General features: G+C 35.9%; 1 pseudogene; it reads right to left on the reverse strand.

Annotated features, from left to right (window-relative positions):
* Positions 1 to 220: 220 nt before the first annotated feature.
* LOC121236080 lies at positions 221 to 1,576 on the reverse strand (annotated as a pseudogene).
* Between the last annotated feature and the right edge of the window lie 13,409 nt (positions 1,577 to 14,985).

Consider the following 14,985-nt stretch of genomic DNA (forward strand, 5'->3'; position numbering starts at 1 on the left):
TTGAGGAAAGAACAACTGGAGGTGATGAAAGTGATCAGTGCAGATAGCATGGAAGACTCATCTCATCACTTTATGCTGAACCCTAAAAATTAAGATGATGAGCAAAATATAGGAAGACAGGTTGTGTAAAGGCGAAAAATGGTACAGCAGGGGAGCCAGGGTAGTGTAATCTTAATGCAAGAAACAGGAAAATGCAATAGTAGATAGAAGCCAATCAGAATAAATGAAGAACTAGATTCACTAAAAACAGTAAATCAATAGTTTGTATACATACATATATGAACCCTGTTAGCTCAACATATATAATTTATATTCATTCATTCATTCCCAAGCTTCTCTTCCTCCACCAACATACCTGCCTATCTAAATATACACCCTAGTCCTTCAACAAAAACCATTATTTTCTATTGATCAATATAATATATCATACAAAATACATATATATGTTGAATTCTGATGTATTATGAAGTGATTGGTGTATGGAGTTGCTCACTATCTATGAACAAGTAATCAAACCATCTTGTGAAAGCAAGTACCCTTCCCGCTTCAATGTCTCCCTTACTGCCCGATAAAACTCCACCCATGAAGATGAATAAACATCCACCGGCGCGAACAAAAATGTCGGATTGGGGCTTGCGGGGCATGCACCCACCAAATCCAATACTGAAGCTGCCGGCTTCAGCGTCTGCGGGAAATTAAACGCTAAATTGTCGACTTTGTGTTCGTAAATTTTGCCATTTCGGTCCAATTTATACCTAGACGTGCCCTGAAATTCTCCTTTGGCCTCCCATGGAACCCGAGGGACACCCTTCAAGTTCCACCTTATCAAAATCAGATTCTCTGAAGGTTGCCAAATCCGATATACCTCAAGCGAAATGTCTCGGAACAGGATTTTACCATGAAATCTCAATGCCCAGAAGATCAATTTGTAGTTTTCAATACCAGTAAATGTATTCAACGGGTCTGAAAATGTAATATCATCCCTGAAAACATTAAAAGAAATCAACCAAAAATAGCAACTGTTTCAGAAACCAAGCATTTACCCTAGAAAATATAACAAACCCAGAAGATTGAAACAAAGAATATGAAATACCCAGACGAGAAAATCACCTGTAAATATCATAATTGAGGTCCTTGGTGAATAGCAGAGGGACGTCTTCTCGGAGCGTCCGCACAGCAAGGCCAAGGTTGACATAGAAGTCGTCCTTTTGGTGCTTATCCTGCTCACCGGGGGAGTGTTATCCTGAGCCACGTCCTGGAGTGGAGGAGGGGATTGGAGGCTGGTGAAGGAAGCAGTAGAAGTGAGGGAGAGAGGAGGCAGAAAGTGAGAATGAGAATTGGGATTTGAGTTGGGGAAGAATGATGGGTGAATGAATGATTTTTCTCTCGATTTGTGATGGAGAAGAAGAGAGGGAGAAAGGTTGAGTAGAAGAAAAGCCATGGCCTTTATTGTTCTTCAAGTTGGGTCTATCAAGTACTTAGCTTTTCATTTGTGGGGGTGAGAGAGAGAGAGAGAGAGAGAGAGAGAGAGATTTGTGTGTCGTGGAAACAAAATGAGGTTTGTGATTTTGATATTTGAGTGGCTTTGATTTGAACAAGCCATTAAAATGGACCAAAGCAATAACTCTGTTAATTTTGCACATTCGACCCTACATTTGCGACATATTAATTCTTGATGTTGTGTTCTTTGTCATCAATATCATCATTATCAAAACATCATCTGCCATCCAAATTTCAAAATTTAAATTAAGATAAAAAAAAATACATACAAGAAGCAAAGTTTATAGTATTTATAAAACGAATTTTAAAGATTATTAAAATGATTTATTAAAATTATGAGACTTCAATCCATAAGTTTTCAACAAACACGTGAGGGGTGTTTTTTTTTTTTTGGTTCTTCTACTCCCATTGAAAAAGAAAAATTCATCATATGTGTTTGTGGTAAGCGACGTTAGTTTCCGATGAATTGTGGTTTGGATGAGAGTTGGAGGGCGGCCCGGCGAGAACTTTCCACATTTGAAGGTCATGTTTGAAACTTTAACGAACTCACAAAAAGAGAGGGAGCTTTGGAATTTTGACTTGGAATAGTAGCATTATTATTATCATTATCTATTCTTTGTTATTTATTTCTTTTTTCTTTTGGTAAAATGACTTGCTGCTTTGCAAACAAGTCTATGCTGGTCACCTATAATTTAACTTTAATTAATATGCAGTGAGATTCTTATGTTAATTATCAAATAAAAGTACGACACCTTTTAACTTTCTAATAAATGATATAATCCACACATATCGGCACTAGACTACACATTAAAATTAAAAAAAAAAATTAAATTTAGGAAAATACTTTAACCACAAAGCGGGATTACAGAAAAGTAAATTTACAAACGGATGCGGCTTGATGTGATGCGTCATATTGTAAAACAATTTTTATTAATAGATCTCATTAAGTCATATTAATTTGTAAATTTATTTTTGTATAATCTTTTTATATATATAGTAGTTCTTTTAAATTTATCTATCTCATCAGTCATTTTACACCGCATCCTGACCAAAGGTGGTCTAACTACAAAAGTACCTCATTATTTCGCCATAAGGATCAAATGTAGTTGCAGAATAGCATTAAAGCTGATGAGATTACAAAAATCAACTTGTTTCATATGTTTCTTTTAATTTGTTGCAACGATATTATCCCTTTTCAAGTATTAAAAGGACTTGTCATTAGCAGCTTAGCCCTATATATTGTCCAATATTCTCCCATATTTCTGTCTGCCTCCATTTTGTGCCATTTTATTCTCTTATTATCTCCTTAATTTATTGGATAAATGAGTATGAGATGCTGAGTGTTTTGAAAAATGAATAGTTTAAATAGAAAATGTGAGACTTTTCTTTCAAAGTTTGGGACGTTTAAACGTCAGATATTGCACGCTGTTGGCTGGGGATTTTAATAGCTCCAGTATTGGAAGATTGAGATAAATATGTTTTATAAGCGAATGTTCTGTTCAAACTTTAATTACAGGCTCCACGATACATATATATACCAAAACCATTCAACTCTGAATATCTAGGCCGCTAGCTGATCATTGTGAAGAATCAAAATCAAACTTCGTAATAGTTATAATTGATAAGAGAAGGGTGGCAAATTGTGTTTGCGAGTCGTGTTGTATTAAGTTATAGAAATTCAACTATATGAATCAAACCGAATACGACATGTTAATCTAAACTTTGCAATAGTTATTCAATGCGTAGAACTTGGGCCTTTCTGTTTGAATAGGATCTATAATTCAAACCAATAATAAAAATAATAAACTATCTCAAACTTGTAATGCAAATTGATACTTTTCAGAGGATGGAGGAATACCCATTGTCGGTTTTAATTTCCAAATTTGTATGAGGGTTCTTCAGGCAATATTGGATATATAAGGTGCTCACTGCTCACGATTCAAAGAAATGATAGCAAAATGAGTGGGGAAAAGGGCGGCCCCTTTTGTCTTGGGAGCGTTCAAAGAGGATATTCTTTTGGGCCTTCTCCAAGAATATTTTCAGAAGAAAGAGAATACATTCCTTCTCAGATGCTCCCATTTCAGCGTCTGTCAACTCTCTCTCTCTCTCTCTCCGCGCTATATATATAATATATATAGAAAAATACATTAGATATAAAGAAATTACATAATAATAAATTTATAAATTGATGTAGTTTGATGTGATATATCAAATTGTAAATTTACTTTTATTGTAAAATAAATCTAACGGATCCCATGAAATCACATCCGTTTATGGGTTTACTTTGTGTATGTAGCAATTCTCATATATATATATATATATAGAAAAATTCTTTTCATTAGCCACTATTCACCTCCCCACACCCTATGAAAAAAACTATATATGTGGGGTGTGTGAGTGAGTAGTGACTTATGCATGTTAAAACTAAGAGAAGAGAAGCAAATTGTATTGAACCTGTTTATATTTCGGTGTATAGAGTTACAAATAAATAGACTTACAAGAAACAAGTACGAAAACATATACATATGGTAAGTGAGCTAATTGGGCTAATTCCTAGATGAAAGGAAATTGTTGATTTTCTGGAGACTAAATATATGAAAGGAGAAATAGCTGAGGTAGCCTAGAAACACACATTTGGTAGCACGAGGAGAAAATTTGCCGTGGTGAGCACGAAGAGCTTGAGCATAACAAAAACACTCAAACACACGAAGGTGATCATAGTTGGGCATTTTATCAAAAAGTGTTTCAAAATGAGATTTATTTTTTAGAAGACGACTGAGAGTACAATTGATGAGATATGCAGCAGTGAGAACACAATTACCTCAAAATTTTAAAGGTAGGTGTGCTTGAAATATGAGACTGCGAGCAACATTTAGAAGATGTTGGTATTTACGCTCTGTAACGCCATTTTGTTGAGGAGTTTCAACACAGGTACATTCATGAATGCTATCGTGATCCCAAAGATAATTTTGAAATTGACGAAAGAGAAATTCTTGTCCATTATCAGTTTGAATAATTTTAATAGTGGTGTTAAATTGATTTTGGACAAGAGCAAAAACATGCGTTAAATGAGTATAAATTTTGGATTTAAAATGCATGAGATATATCCAAGTAGTGCGAGAAAAATCATCAACAATTGTGAGAAAGTAATGAGCCCCGCATAGAGAATAAGTATGATAGCTACCCCAAATATCACAAAAAATATGATTTAAAGGAGAAATAATTTCATTAGTAGAAAGAGAAAAGACAATCTGGTGTGCTTAGAACGAGTACAAATGTCGCAATCAGAAATAATACAAGGAGAATTAAAAAGACTACAAATAGTTTAACTGGAAGGATGACCTAGACGTTAATGCCATAAGGTCTTATTAACGGTGGGTTGTGTAGCGAATGCAAGAGGAGGATCAGGTCGGTACACATAGAGTCTATTGCAAAGATCACTCGCTCCAATCGGTCTCATCAATTGTGGGTCTTAAAATAGACAAGTGTTAGAAGAAAATAAGATGACACAAGAAGTTTGAAGGGTGAGTTGGGAAATAGATAAAAGATTAAAGGAGAAAGTGGGGACATAATAGACATTGGATAGTGTAAGAAAAGGGGAGAGAATACAAGTCCCAATGCCTTCGACATGGACATCGTCTCCAGTGGGGAGCCGAACACAGTGACTAGAGTCTAGAGTGCTCAAATTGTCGAAGCAATCTCGCTGGTGACAAATGTGATGGCTTGCACCATTGTCCACCATCCAATGGTGGTCTCAATTGAAGAGAGGAGCAGAGAAGGGGGTGGGGAGAAAATATTACCAACAAAATGAGTGGACGAAATCAAAAGAGAATAAGTTGCAGGTACGAGCAAGGAGAGCAATTTTTGATAGAGCTCCGATGAGAGACTAGGGACGGGACTTGACGCCTAGGTGGTGGTGGTAGCTTGGTTCGTAGTCGGTGGGGGTTGGCCAAGAATCGAAGGCCGTGGCTTGGAGCGTGGTTCCCGACCAAGTGGGTAACACATGACGGTCCATCATCGTTTGCGAGTATGACCCTCCTTCTCGCAGATCGTGCACTTAAAGACTGATTTTGGACATCCAGAGGTGCAAATAGCTTCAGATGGGGTGGTGCGAAGGTGGAGCAACCATTGTTGTTCTTCTTGGAAGAGAATAGAGAAGACCTTGTTGATGGAAGGGAGAGGATCTATGGCCAAGACCTATGTGCGGAGAGGTGCAAAAGAGTCGTTGAGGCCAAGAAGAAATTGGAAGACTCTCTCATCTTCAGCTTGCTGTTGCATATCCTTGAGGTCGGTGCTACTTTGAAGATGTCCAAGTTCATCCCAAATTTGTTTAATTTGGTTATAATAGTCATAGATTGAGTTTGTGGTTTTTTGCAAGGAAGAGAGGGCTCATTTGAGGTGATAGATTCTGGCGTTATTGCCATGGTAGAGGTGAGAAGATAAGTTGACCCATACAACACGAGGGTCGGTATGGTACTCAAGAGAATTTGCGATGGATGGTCAGATGGAGTTAAGGATCTAGGTAAGAACCATGTCTTTGGTTTGGTTCCATTGAGGGTAGTCGGGTGAAGTGGGATCAGGAGGGTTGAGGGTGCTATCAACGAAACTTAATTTATTTTTTTACATTCAGTGCCTGTGTCATGGCTTTCTGCCATTTGGGAAATTGTCACCAATAAGGAGACCATTGACAAGGATGAGGCTTGGAGAATCTGGTAGGTGAAGGAGATAGGGTGAGGAGAAGGGTGGGTTGGATTTGGTGGCCATATGGGTATGGTTTAGGGATCGATTAGGCTGATACTATGTTAAAACTAAGAGAAGAGAAGAGAACTGTATTGAATCTATTTATATTTCTGTGTATAGAGTTACAAATTAATAGACTTACAAGATACTTACAAGAGACATGTATGGAAACATATACATATGGTAAGTGAGCTAATTGGGCTAATTCCTAGAATAAAGGAAATTGTTGATTTTCTGGAGACTAAATATATGGGAAGAGAAATAGATGTCAATAATGCATAGCATCCCTCACTCTCTCTCTCTCTCTCTCTCACACACACACACACACTCACACACACATATATATACACTAATTATGGTGCAATGTGCAAAGCATGCTTTCCTAGTTAAGAAAAAAATATTGTGAGAATATTATGTTTAAGCAATAAGTAAAGATTGTATGAAGATGCATAATAATTACATTCTATTTGTGGAGTACTAAGCGAAAGACTAATAGTTTAGCAAAAGAAGCAGCACATAAATACTAAGTTTAGCAAAATAAGCAATACATAAGTACTAAGTAATAGGGGCAAAGATGTAATTTTTCAGAAAAAAACCAATGATCAAGACAAAAATGATAAATGTAGAGGGATAAAATTGGAAACAAAATTTGGAGAAAATTACTGTTCATACACGGTTACACAATAGCCAGAGGCAACTAAACAGGGTCAAATATGTAAATTTATCAATAAATTAAAAGGACAAAAATGTAAATTTTCAAATAGAAGAAAAGCAACGATAAGGACAAAAAGGGAAAAACAAGAATAAAGAGGGACAAATGAGAAAACAAAACTTGGAAAAGAGTTCTTCTATATAACATCTACTTTAGCGATGCACACAATGCAGCAGCTACGTGGTTGCATTTTTTTTTTTTTTAATCAAAATGTGCATTTTGACTCCATTTGAAAATTAGTTCCAGTTTTCATCCCTATTTAAAATCATCCCATGAGACCACCCTCCTCCCTCGACACCAACCCGCTTTAGCATCCTCTACCTAGCACCTCTCGGCGACGCCGTCTCTCTCATCAATGCGACCGAGCAGCGCTCCTCCGTCTGCCCAGCCTAGCCTAGCCCAACGTCGCCAGCTCGTTGAACGGATGAAACCAGTCTTGAATCTCGCGAAACCACCCTCATTCCTCACCTCCAACCCGCGTTGGAAAGGTCTTCTCACTGCCACCTCGAGACGGCTTCTTGGCGGCGAACCCCATGACGCTTCTACGTCTACCCAGCACTGCCACTTCACACGAGCTGATTCAATGAACCAAACTAGCGAGAAGTTCCAACAGTGTGCTTTATTTTTTTGCTCAGCTTCGTAGCTAAATATTGTACCATTTTTCCTTCCATACTATTATGTTCTTCATGTGTACATAAAGATTTCATTTTTGTGTTTTCTAAGATGGGTATTGTGGCTTAGGGCATGGAGAAAATCAGTGTTCTTTCCAGGAAAACAGGGTCTGTAAACTATTCTTCATGTGTATAAAAAGATTTCATTTTTATGTTTTCTGAGATGGGTATTGTGGCTTAGGGCATGGAGAAAATCAGTGTTCTTTCCAGAAAAACAAGGTCCGTAAACTATTATTTTTTAACAACTTGGATTTTGAAGACATGATTGGAACTTATTTGTTTTAGTAGGGATTTGTAAATAAATATGTTAATGATATAAACAATACTGCAAATCAATCCAGTGAGGGTTGGATTCATATTGCATGACATGAGATAGTTGTCTTAGCATTGGTTTAGAACTAACTCCATTGCTACTTCTTTCAATTTTGCTTTTTAAATTCTAAATTTGGTGTTGTAAATTTGGCTAAATCTCAAATGGTTGTCCATGCTATGAGCCATTGGAGGAGGACTATATGCATGCACATTGATATGACTACAGATGTGGGGCTGGTGAAATGTTTTGGCAGAAATTCTATGAGTACAGAAAAAAAGTTGGTGAAATTCAAGCAGAAATTCTAGATGATGCTGCTTGTTTCATTTATTAATTAGCTAGTCTTTGTAGAGGATGTATGAGGTTGTCCTCTTTGTTAATTAGCTGGTCTTTCCTACATGCTATCATTAACAGTCTTCCAATCTATTGGTTATCTTTATTTGGACAATTAGCTGTAGGATGGAACATTGTAGGTATAAAGTGTTTACCAGCAAGTTTCTTTTCTTTTTCTACTTTTTCCCCATGTTATTATTTGGGCCAATCTCTTTTTTGAACCTCTGATGTTTCTTGGTATATTTAGGTGTATTTGTTCTTATGATTCTCATTCCTTGTGTCAGTACATGCTATTTTCTGGTATGATGCCTTTGCTCATATGGTGAGTTTCTTTTTGTCATTTTTTCCTCTATTTTTCCCTTTTATCTCCTCAATATAATATAAATAAATGCACTGCTTTGTTCACACTATATCAAGGTTACTCTAGATATTATTTAACTTTACCATAAATATGTTCTTGTGCATGCAAAAATATGTTCTTGCTGTCCTAAAGGCTTGTATTATTATATATGCATGCTTCTACTTTAAATATATGGTGGTTTTTCTTACAGACTGTGATTACCATGATAAATCATGCAATTGGAGCTTTTGGAGTTGTTAGTCAGCAATGCAAGGCAATTGTCGAGTAGTAGGGACAAACCATTATTGATTTGCTTTTAGCCGAGGTAAATACTTGCGTTTTATTATGTTCTGACTTATGTTTCCCTATCAAATAAAATTTATGTACCTCTTTGCAGAATATTCCTGTTATTCTATTATTAAATTGATTTCCAGCCTTCATATTTCTATATAACATGCAAACCCAAAGAAGATCTACTCCCAGATTGGCTTGTGCTCCTTTGATGGTTCCCGTGGTGTTAGGTCAAATCAATATTCTTATAATTTTTTAGCTTTTCAACATTCTTTACAATGCTTTTATAATTATCCCTATTGATAATTTTAATTCCATTACCTGTTACCTGCTGCATCATGAACTTTTGATGGTACCCATGTTGGTTGTCACTAGGTTGAGCACAAAAGATTTTCTGTTGACATAGTTCTTGTGTTTTTGTCACTCTCTTGCTATGCTTATGGTTATTCCTGGTTTCTTTTTTTTCATTTTTTTTGGGTAAAACTCATACACATTTTGATTTATTTATTTATAATACTTACCTGGACATGGATGTTAGATGATGAACCTGTTGGTTTGTGAATGTCTTTGCACTGTACGGGCATCGAGACTGTAGTGGATGAGAGTAGCGACACATTTTCTAGCGGAATTCGTGATGCCATGTGCCCTGCTTGTGAAATGGCTGTTGCTTGGATGCAAAACCAGATAAAGTAGAATCAAACACAAGATGTGCTGATCTTGCCATCATCATGGCCAATATAACATTACAAACAAATATTTGTTGCTTATGGTATGCATTAGAGTTGCTGATTTAGTGCAAGCAATTTTGTCACTGTTTTATTTGATACCAATGAGAATGGATGGTATATATCTGGATACACCTACAGGGGAGTCATACTCATATGAAAGCTTTGTTTAGTGAAAGTTTTGTATAATTTGTTTGTTCTTCTTGCTGAATTGTATGTATACATAAGTGCAAGAATTGTATGTATTTACTTAGTTTTTTTTTTGTTTGGACTGTTGGAATCAGATATTCCCTTTGGCAAATAACTATGGTAGCATACGGCATCACATAAAGTTTATTTATGTGCGCCCAAGTGGGTCATATTTTATACAAGTTGAGCAATGTCAATACGAGAGGGAACACAACCTATTTCTTTCTCAAAATTTCGGCCACTATATAAAGACATCTAATAAATGCATAATCTCAATGATCACCAATAATCTCCACAGTCAACCCCCCTTGCGTGACAATCTCAAAAATAAATCTACATCAACTTGTGTTGCTTTAATTATAAATTAAATGATCATAGTTGATCAACTACATAAGACTTGGCAAAAGTTTTCAAAAAACAGAGAAGTGCACAACCTGTTTTCATTACACAGGTTGATTTAGCAACATAGAATTTACAAGGTTTTCATCAAGATCTAATCCATACAACGTGCAAAAAAGTCTAGGACAACACTTTATCATCACAAACTTGTAACTAATGATGCTGTGTCCCTTTTTAGTTGAACTTTGATAAACTTTTCCGAGTGATTTAGTTTGATTGGTCCAGCAATTCAACTAGAAATATTATGATTATAATTGATATAACAAAACATGCTTCTTCTCAATATAACTCTGAACTTGGACTTGATGATACTGTGTCCCTTTAACCTGAACTTGGAATAATGATATCTAAGTGAACTCACACATTGGTCAACAATTGAAAATTTATTAACATTATGCAAATGATAATTGATGAAAACATTTGAAAATTTGAAAATATTTCCCCGATGCAAGTCCAAGACTAAAATTTGACTCAAATACTGCACATTTCTTCTCGAGACTCTCCAAAGTTACTCAACACCCTAAAATTTTGAAGGTATCTGTTAGATTGTTTCCCTCAATTTTCAAAGATAATGATTGGTAATATGAAAATAGAATGATCTACATGGGGTTAGAGACGAATTCCAAATAGAAATCTCAACAAACACTTACCTTAAACTTTGTACAAACACTTTGATTTGAACAAACCCGACTAGAGTCCCATGGTAATGCACCATCCATCGCCTACGTTTGTGATTCAAAGCAACATATGTTTAGTACGGCACATATATATATATATATATATATATCTATATACATAACCAAAATCTTAATATACAACATACCCAAGAGGTTACATTGCACCACCCTCCACTAAAATCTGATTCGTTTTAGCTTTTTTCTACCTACAATAATAAACTAAAACTAGCCATGATTGAATGCAACCTCCAATCTCTAGCTAATACAAGATATGCATCATCAGAAATAACCCCATTAATTTCTAGTAAAATACCATTAATTTACAGTTCATATAACTAAACCCTAGAGGAAAAAAGAGATGCTATAAACACAGAGAAAAAAAAAGAAATGTATGACTAAACCCTAGAATCACAGAGACAAAAGGAGTAATACATGGAAAAACTTGAAGAAGATTATTTACAGGAAACGATAGGGCTTCACGTCGGTGGATTGACGGCTTCAATCTGAGTGTGTCAAACTCGCAGAGAAGAAGAAGGAACCTTAGAGAAGAAGAAAAAATCTTAGAGAAGAATAAGAAGAAATCTCAGAGAAGAATAAGAAAAAGGAAGAAGAAGAAATCGTTAGGATCACCTGTGAACTCGAAATCGCAGTGCAGAGGAACTCGGGGCTTCGGGGGAGGAACTCGAAATCTCAGTGCAGTGTAGAGGAACTCGGGAAATCACAGTGCAGTGTAGAGGAACTCTGGAAATCACAGCGTCGTCTCTCTCGGAATCTTGGGGGGTGGGGAGAGAAGAAGGCAAGAAAATGAGCAGGGAGAAGAGGAAAAGAGAAACGGAGAGGGAGGAAGAAAGGTAAATGCGGGGAGATGGGGGGAGAGGAATGAAATGGACAAAATGTGTGCAAAATAGTGGGAGCCCCGCATTTCGACACGTAATGTGTGCAATTTGAATCCAGCAAATAGTGGATGCTACCAAGCATTTTTCTTTATGCTTGTATGTACGTATGTACAGGGTTTTCAAAGAGAAATGCAAGTAAAATCGTATTCTTATGGATAAAATAGGTAATTAGAGATGCATGCAGGTACTTGGGTAAAATAGTTTCCAACTTTTATTTGAGAAAAGTTTTATGTTTTTTACTAATTATTAATTGTTTTTTTTAATGTTTATACTTTGAGTTTTCTGAAATTAAGCAATAAATTCAAATTTCAAGGATAACTTGCCATGAAAAAAATCGAAGATACGTGCATGATTTGTGGCAAAAACAAGCCCTACAACCCCGTAGGGTTGAAAGCCATGCATCGTCCCTTTTTGTCACCAAAACACAATGTTCCTTTCCTTCTCTTTGACTCGTCATATCAAGCAAGCTTTTTAAGTTTCCTAGTTGTAACGATGTGATAAGGTCTATTAATTCCCATGTACTGCAAGGTTATCACACAAATTGCCAATTGCTTCATTATATATAAGGGTGTAACCAATCCAGTTCGATCCAGTTTTGTACATTTTTTAGAACCGAATTGGTATACACTGATTTTAAAAATTTAAGAATTGATATTGGACAAATTCATTATCCAAACCAGAACTTTCGATTTTTTCAGTTTCGGCCGGTCCGGTCCGATTTTTCTAGTTTTATAGATTATCTATATTAGTAATAATATGATGTTTACATATACTAAACTATTAATATATTTATATTATAGTATAAGTACATTATTTTATAATAATTAACATATACTAGTATAGTATTGAATTTAATTATAGTTTATACAAATTCTAGACTTTTTATATGAGTATATATGATTAAATGTGTAAAAGTGTATTTACAAAAACACTAAAAATGTATTTATCTTTGATATATATATATATATATAATATCAAAAATAAGTTTATACTAATAACTTAATATTAATGTTTATGTTTAAGACTAAAACTTATATCAAATGTTTTATTAAAAATTATAAGATTAATTTTATGTTATATTAATTATCAATTTAACATATATTATATAATATAATATAAAAGATTATATATAATATAAAAAATTATAAATATATATCGGTTTGATTCGATTTAAACATATTTTTAAAATAAAAACTAGTACCACACCGATTTAAGACTGATTTCAATTGTTAAGAACCGGTACCTCACTAGACCGCTTACAAATAAGACCGAATCTACCAATTTGGCCTCATCCATTCCGGTTCAACTGGTTTCCGATTTTATTTTCACGAACTCCATCTTCTCCTGCCTTCACCTTCACGAGACACGAGTGCATAGACTTGGAGTTGGTTAGACGGCCTTTGTCCTTGCTGTGGTCCCTATTATATATTTTAACAAAGAAACTTTAATTTCTAAAAGGATCTTAGATAATCTATGCTCTGCAATATTGAGCCTAATACAATTAATTGCATGAAATAGAAAACGTCCATCTCTTCTAGTTAGGCCTGTGCAAAATAATTTGTTGGCCCAATCTGTCCGAAATACCCGACCCAATCACCCCATGATGCGGGCTGATCTGATCTACTCAGCGGGCGAGACCGTAGCCCCCGATCTCTCATCTTTCTCCACACAAAAAACCCTGAACCATCTTCGATCCTCCATTTCAATTTCTACCATTGCTTTCAAATTCCCCAGAAAGCAAATTTGGCCTCACTTGCACAAATAAAACCACCCACTAGCAACGATTAGCAAAGTAGTAGCACAAATATACAACTTATGCCTTAAATTGTTATTATGCACTCTATCATCGCTTACAGATGTGATGTCCACCCAAAGCTCCGAGACGAAGCCCAAGCTAAGAGCGCTTCGAATGCTGATCACTTGGTTTGCCACCATATTCGACCTCCGCACCATTTGTTTACCTTTCCTCAGTGCCACCCTTCCATTGATCTGCTCACCAACTTCAAGCAAGTCCCTTTCTTCCACACTTTCCTCACTCCTCGTATTCCTCTTCGCACCCTTCAATTCAAGGAAATCGAAAGTCGGCGAAGCAGCTCACTGCTACCGGAGTTATTTCCTCCTTTCTCCTTAAACCCCAATTTGTCATACGACTCGTAATCCTTGGATTCAAACACCTTGCTAGGATTTCCACAACGGGATATGGCTAGCCTCGGGGACTTTCGGGCATGGACGTACCTAATCGATTCGTGCTGTGGTCTCCAGGCAGATGTAGTGAGCCCGGCTTTTCGATATTTGGGGAGAGAAAAGGGTAGTGGGCTCGAGGGAAGACAGTCACACATGGTGATGGTGGAAGCCTAGGAGCTTTGAGTTCCAGAGAGTTTCACCGGCAATTTGGAAACAACGAACGTGATAGAGCGAGCGGTTCAAGAACTTGTGAGAATTTCTTCAGGAAATGTCCAGAGATTGCGAGAGAGGGGGTTGCGGGCCGATAATTTATTTTCTTTGGTTATGGGCTGCGGGCCAATTGTGCAGGCCTACTTCTAGTAACTTGAATCATGAGGAGATTTATCAAGCCGGGCTGTGTCGAAATCAAATTTTGGTGGATCAACCAGGTTACTAGATGAGCAAATGACGGAAAAAAAAAACATTATTTTTTATTTTTTGGAACTCGAATTACTCAAATCAATCCGTGAACCCACAAGTTAATCCAAATCAACTCAATTGTTAATAAGGTGGAGTTAGAATCGATCCAAGTGGATCCGAACCTGTTTATACTCAAATCTTAATCATATATTTTACATTTTGGATTAGCAGATCATATTAAAAGCTGACAACCTTAGAATGAACTTATTAAATGGACGGTGGAATGCAATCAAAGAAATTGATATAGTTTGAGGCATAAATTGTTCATACTGTTATTCGAGTAATTCGAAAATGAGTGAGAGTTTGAGTTCCCTAAAATGTCTTCTCATTTAAGGTTAAAATATTTTATAATTTGAGAACCAATATAATAAAAATATATATAAATGATAAAATAATTAAATTTAGCTAGTTTTAGGCGAAGATAGAAAACCTATCGGGCAACTAGGACCAAGATTATCTCAATATTCAATAAATTTAACAAAAGATGGCTAAATCGTTTGAATATTACTACCTGAAAACATTTTTCTACTAACAATCATTTCATAATTCAAAGTATGAG

Source organism: Juglans microcarpa x Juglans regia, chromosome 6D (genome assembly GCF_004785595.1).
Source record: "Juglans microcarpa x Juglans regia isolate MS1-56 chromosome 6D, Jm3101_v1.0, whole genome shotgun sequence".
Lineage (NCBI taxonomy): Eukaryota > Viridiplantae > Streptophyta > Magnoliopsida > Fagales > Juglandaceae > Juglans > Juglans microcarpa x Juglans regia.